At 42.0% G+C, this 6,448-nt stretch overlaps 1 pseudogene; it reads right to left on the reverse strand.

Moving 5' to 3' along the window:
• Window positions 1-1,584: 1,584 nt before the first annotated feature.
• Window positions 1,585-6,088, reverse strand: LOC103642704 (eukaryotic peptide chain release factor subunit 1-2-like; annotated as a pseudogene).
• Between the last annotated feature and the right edge of the window lie 360 nt (window positions 6,089-6,448).

Here is a 6,448-nt window from a genome sequence, read left to right on the forward strand (position 1 = left end):
GTATCACACCCCCATGCCTGTTGATGTCGCCCAATGCACACCATGCCCCTGCCCCACGCTCGAGCAGGTAGCCGCGGCTCCCACCAGATCCTGCCCCACGCTTGAGCAGGCAACCATGGATCTCGCCCACTCCTGAGTAGTCATCGTGGATCTCGCCCCCGCCGTGCCCACAATGCATGGATCCTTGTTCTCCCTTCACCCTCGATGCCCCCTGCCCCAATGCCCCCACCGTGATCCCCCCAACGCCCCTGCTCCCAGGTCGTGATCCTCGCCCTCAACCAATGCCTGCCCCGGTCGTAACCTCCACGCGATTCCGGTCGCGCCCGCCTCCCCCCAACCCCCACCGTGATCCCCGCCCCCAACACCCCTGCTTCCCAGGCCGTGATCCTCGCCCTCAACCAATGCCTACCCAGGTCGTAACCTCCGCGCGATTCCCGTCGCGCCCACCTCCCCCCAATCCCCCACGGTGATCCTCACCCCCAACGCCCCTGCTCCCAGGTCGTGATCCTCGCCCTCGACCAATGCTTGCCCCGGCCATAACCTCCACGTGATTCCCGTCGCGCCCGCCTCCCCCCAACCCCGATGGAAGGAGTGCTGTCACGCCCCCACTCCCCCGCCCTCGTTGCGACCGTCGTCCTCCCTCTCCCTCCGCTCCCTCGCTCAACAACCCTGCCCCCATCGCCGTGCGTCTCGGCCACCCTCGCCTCCGAGATTTACAACGCTCTCAACAACCCTGCCCCCATCGTTGTGCGTCTTGGCCACCCTCGCCTCTGAGATTTATGCCGCTCTCAACAACCATGCTGCAGAGAACCCTCAGTAGACCTGTCACATGTAATATATATTTCATTCCGCAACCGCGCCAATCCATCACTTGCAAGCACACAGCAACCAGCGTCACCGCGAGTCTGAGCGGGCGGCGGCGCGGAAACCCAACGCCAAGGGCTCCTAGGACGGGCTCACTCCAGAGCAATGCTGCAAGAGGTGTGCTTATTCTTTGATGGTTGCTGTGTGATGCCTGTGCGTTACAATTTCAAGTTTTAATTGGTTGTTGTATTTGTTAGACTGAATAATTTTGACTAAGTAATTAATGTCAGTTTTAAGTCAAAATTGCTTGCTACTAGAAGTAATTTGTTCAATAGAGCATGTGCCATGATATTTACTTGTGGTTGCTGCGTCATGCCCGTGCGTTGCAATTTCCAGTTTTAATTGGTTGTTGTATTTGTTAGACTGAGTAATTTTGACTGAGTAGTTAATGTCAGTTCTAGGTCAAAATTACTTGCTACTAGAAGTAATTTGTTCAAAAGAGCATGTGGCATGATATTTACTTGTTAGAGAATGTGCTTATTGCATTATTGTGCTCAAGCCAATCTTCCTTCTCCATTTAGTAATTAGAACTGACATATAATTATTCTTCTTGTCACATTACTGCCATGATTATGACTCAATTATCTTAGTCTCAAGCTCCTCCTAGAGAGGATGACACTGTCCCATGATCTTCCGATCTGAAACAGTGAGGGGGATGAGTGATCAAACATAAATAGTATGGAATAACAATGCTGAAAACATATCTTAACACAGATAGATTCATACAGTTGCTTTTCTTGTGTTCCAGCGAAAGTATAGCGAGATCGAGCTATTGCGTCCTTCCATGGGCCAGCACAGGCATGAGGTTGGTTGATTGCTAATCAGAATCTTCATACACATCATCCTCATCAGATAGCTCATCAAAAGAACGGATATCCAACTGGTAGCGCAACATACCACCAATGCCACCAAATCCTCTACAGAACTGTGATCCCTCCTGAGACTTGTTGGTTACAAACTCCAGCGAGCAACCAAATTTCTTGTATTCATTGGCAAACCATTCCAAGAGAGACATTTTTTCTTGAACTTCTAGGTCAGTATTAGTAATTGGGTCACAGAAATTGCTCTGATTAGCTTCCTGCTCTTTGTTCATATGTTTTGTAGTAACTTCCCCAGTAGAACTGTTCTTGAGGATATATCTGTTGATATCCAAATTTTCCCACACTACTAGGGTCTCAATAGCACCCATTTCAAGAGCCTTCATAGTGCATCAACACCAAAGACATATTTCCCAGTATCCTGGCTGACCTCTTCAAAATACTTGCCAATTAACTTCTTCTCTTGAATGAACTTCACATTTGCTAGAATTTCAGCACATAACTTGATAGCTTGGTTGAATACATTCTCGCCACCATAAGAAACATCAACCACATTAAGTATCTTGGCTTGGAGTCATTGATCAAACATGTCAGATTGGCTCAGCTTAGTCTTAAAATCAGCAGAACCGGCAAGAATCAGGCCCGCGACGTTAGGCTGACTTGTAGCTGGATTGATGAAAAACTGGGTAGAAAGTTCAGCTGTTTTGTGGACATAGTTATGGCGTTTCTCCATGCAAAGCCGAGCAAAACACAGAGCAGACTATCCTCCTCTACCATGCTTCTTTGGGAGGTCAATAGTGAATCTGTGAAGCACTTCGCAGGTATTGCCACTTAGTGTGCCAAAAAGAGTACCATTACCATCCATGACAATGAACCCAAACTTGTCATCAGATTCCAAGACCTCATTTAGAGCCTCAGTGTGGAACTTGTTCTTTTAATAAATTAAGCATGTACTCTTTTGTGCTCCTTCCTATCTTTATTTTAATTGGTTGCATTTCCAGTTTTTATTCAGTTCTAAATACTGATTGCGTTTAATGTGTCTTATGTACTCACAAGAATTGCAAATCACACTGGTTGGCAGCAAGAAATTAGTGAACCTAGTGACATTAATTAGTATGTGCTTCTATAGTAACAAGATGATCATGATGCATATGTTCCTCTGTTTTTTACAGACTACAACAATGTAGAGCATGTGGCAAGATAATATAACCGAATTCACACCTAACAACTTGGTCTTGGTTCGTTTTCATCATCATGAAAGTAGCCTCTTGCTTTTCTTATGCTTCCTCTAATGTAACTTTGATTTTTTGAATAATTTCCTAGCTTGTCGACGAATAGAGGCTCTCCCATTCTTGGATCCACTGAAGCATTTTAGAGATGCTCTGTTCTACTATCAAAGTTTAGCATGATTGTTTTTGCACATCTCCTACTCCCCCTTTGCTTAGTATAATGTTCATTTTAATATGTAATCCATTAATGGTTGATAAGTGTAAGAACATGAATAGTATGGAAGAAAACAAGATAAATTTATAATTATTATTATCTATGAGAAGGTTGAGGACTCAGCCCCCACAATCACACTGGTTGGCAGCAAGGAATTAGTGAACACAGTGACATTAATTAGTTTGCTCTTCTATAGTAACAAGATGATCATGATGCATATGTTCCTCTGTTTTTATAGACTACAACAATATAGAGCATGTGGCTAGATAATATAACAGAATTCACACCTAACAACTTGGTCTTGGTTCGTTTTCATCATCATGAAAGTAGCCTCTTGCTTTTCATATGCTTCCTCTAATGTCGAGCTTGTGTGTATTGGGGGGTTTTTATTGGGGTATAAAGTTTATATGCATTCTTCCGGTATATATCAGTTGATGCTAATTTTTAGATAAAAATGATAGTGAGGAGGCTTAGCTGGTAGTATACTTTGAGTTCGGTGCACTTGCATCCGTTCACAATTCTCTTTGTCATTTGCTTCTCTTCATGTTCTTTTCTGAATCTACCATTCAACACAAAGGCAAACACCTTTAGTGCTTCTCTTCATGTTCTCTGGTTACATCGGTTGCTCTGTGAGACAACCGCTCACATTTTTTAAGAAGCCTTGGCAGTTATCTGTAGCAGTGTCATAGTACCTCTCACGTCAACAGACCTGAACAAAGATATAACAACCTAGGGAGACTGTCTATAGAAGCTCACTTGAAATCATTACCTCATTGAAGACATTAGGACTGATGAGATTAAATGGCTTTAGAAAGTAAACGTCATGATAATTGATCAGAAACTCGCTGATGACATGAGAATTAATGAGAATAAAATACTTTAGAAAGTAATAACTTTTTTGAGCTTCTGAGTACATATTTTCATGAACCAGTAGACAACAACAGAATATTGAACCGCAAAAGTATAACATGTGTTCCATTTAAATTTAAATTTAAATTCTATTAGAGGATACAAGGTTTTGATGGAACCGGTCGTATTGAACCGTGAAAGAGCCGCAACAGACCGCCTAAAAAGGATGCCTATGTAAGTTATATAAATATTTACACAAGATTTGTCTATCAAAACTATGATTGTTATTTAGTCCAATGTTTAATATAGCTTCAGGTTGTTCGACGACTACCATGATGAAGATTTTTATGGGCTACCGCGGAAATACAGTATTGTCGCACGGGTAGAAGTTAAATTCCTGATTGAACCACATTATCGTGACAGACAACATTTCCTTTTATTTGACATCAATGTAAGACAACAATTCTTTAAGTTTCATTTACAAATTTTCCTGATCTTCATAATGTCACTGGCTTCTCCTATTGAAATATTATTAGGGAGCCAAGATCGAGGCCATGACATCTTGGTATGATACTGTCAAACACTTCAACAATTTGCTCCATGAAAAGCATGTTTACAAAATGCATAACGTAAAGTTTGGTCTTCATCTGGGTGAATTTAATTTTTGACATCTAAATGGTCCAATGGAATTGTATCTCAACCAACAAACTATCGTGGAGCCATATACTGTTCCAATTCAAATGCCGCCATTCCTAAAACATATATTCTTGAACCTTGCTGATATTGCCTAGTTGCCAAACGGGACTTTAGTTGGTAAGAATATTTCGATCTCTTAAAATTATGAAAACATCATTTACACAAAATTTAGTATTAATCCATTTGAATTGTTATTTTTGTAGACATTATGGCTATTGTAGTCCACTTGGATACAATTCATCGCACAATGTGGGGTCCATTCAGAAAGATTGTTATAATGGATGTTAGGTATATTTCAGTAATTATGGATATGATGTCAAATCTATATATTACTAACCTATTCTTACCAAAGTCAATGTCCTAGGTGGTCTTTACATATCATTAAAGTTTGGGGTGACTTACTAAACAAAAATGCACTCCGTTGGGCGTTGGCTAAGGAGGACTATGGCATAATAATTGGGACTATGTTTAGGCGGTTCAGAAGAAAAGGTACAACATATGTTTACGACTTGCAAACACATCCGTCACTAAGTTTTGCTTTATAATGATTCATAACAGAGATTTAAATGTGTAATTCTAGAGTGCCTCGAGTCTTCGGATCATACTGCAATACACTTCAATCCGTTCCATCACAACACCCATTATTTTGGAATTAAGTATATTCTAAAAAATTAGTTACATTTAAATCGTGATTGTTCTCATTATATCATGAACTACGTGTAGATGTGATTAATTGTGGCATTCATTGTAGCAATTCAAAAAGCTTTGGTGGCACGGAACAACCATCAGTTTGCTGTTACATTTCTTGAAGAACAAAGGCGTAGATAGATTCTAAAATTTCTGCAAATCTGTATTATAATGATAGAATACATATCGTACTATTATTGATCAACTAAAAGCAACATGAGGCTCGATTGTATGTCTATTAATTTTGTTTGTAATACCTATGACATGGGTTTAATAAGAGATAGTTTGTGAAATTTTTTGTTCCCATGATTAATAAATATTTTGTGCAAAAAATTGAATTCATGTACAAATCTGTATGGGTTACACATATTTAGATAATGCAAACAGTTTACAAATCTATATTATATTATGAGAAAAAATATAAACTTTGTATTTTGTCTAACATGCGTGTAATTCCTGTACAATAACATGAACAAAATTTATGGATTTTATTGGACACAACGAAATGCCCCCACCTTCCCTCAGCCCTCACAAGCGTGCTACACCACCGTGTCCGCTGCTACCGCCAGCCTCCCGTGCTTCGCCACTACGGCCGCTGATGGCGCCCATCCTCTAAGCCCAGCGATGGTGCGGATCTCGCCTCCAAACAGGCAGGTGTGGCTCCTTGCCTTCACTGTGTCTTGGTTGTGGACCTCTCCCTTCCACCAACATGCCCCCTTCCCAGCCACCATTCCACGCCCGCGGATCTCTCCCTCCCATCGAAAATTCCAATTGCATCATATAAGGACATGCCATTGTTTTTGTCATAGTGAAGGCAAAGAGCCGACAAGTCAACCTCAAGAACAATCACTGTCGGTGTTTCGGACCTGGGGGACCCTCAACCGGACCAACTAGTGAATTTAGTGTCGCGTGCCCCTGTCCAGATGGGTTGATGCAAGATGGAACACAAGCGAAGGGATGAGGCTTATATTATCTTGCACCGGGGGTGCTTGCAGTAGGGGTTACAAGCGTCGTGAGGGAGAGCGCGCGCGAGAGAGAGAGAGAGAGAGGATCCGGTTCTGGGGTGAGGTGTCTGAGTTAGCCTCCACCGC

This window comes from Zea mays, chromosome 10 (genome assembly GCF_902167145.1).
Source record: "Zea mays cultivar B73 chromosome 10, Zm-B73-REFERENCE-NAM-5.0, whole genome shotgun sequence".
Lineage (NCBI taxonomy): Eukaryota > Viridiplantae > Streptophyta > Magnoliopsida > Poales > Poaceae > Zea > Zea mays.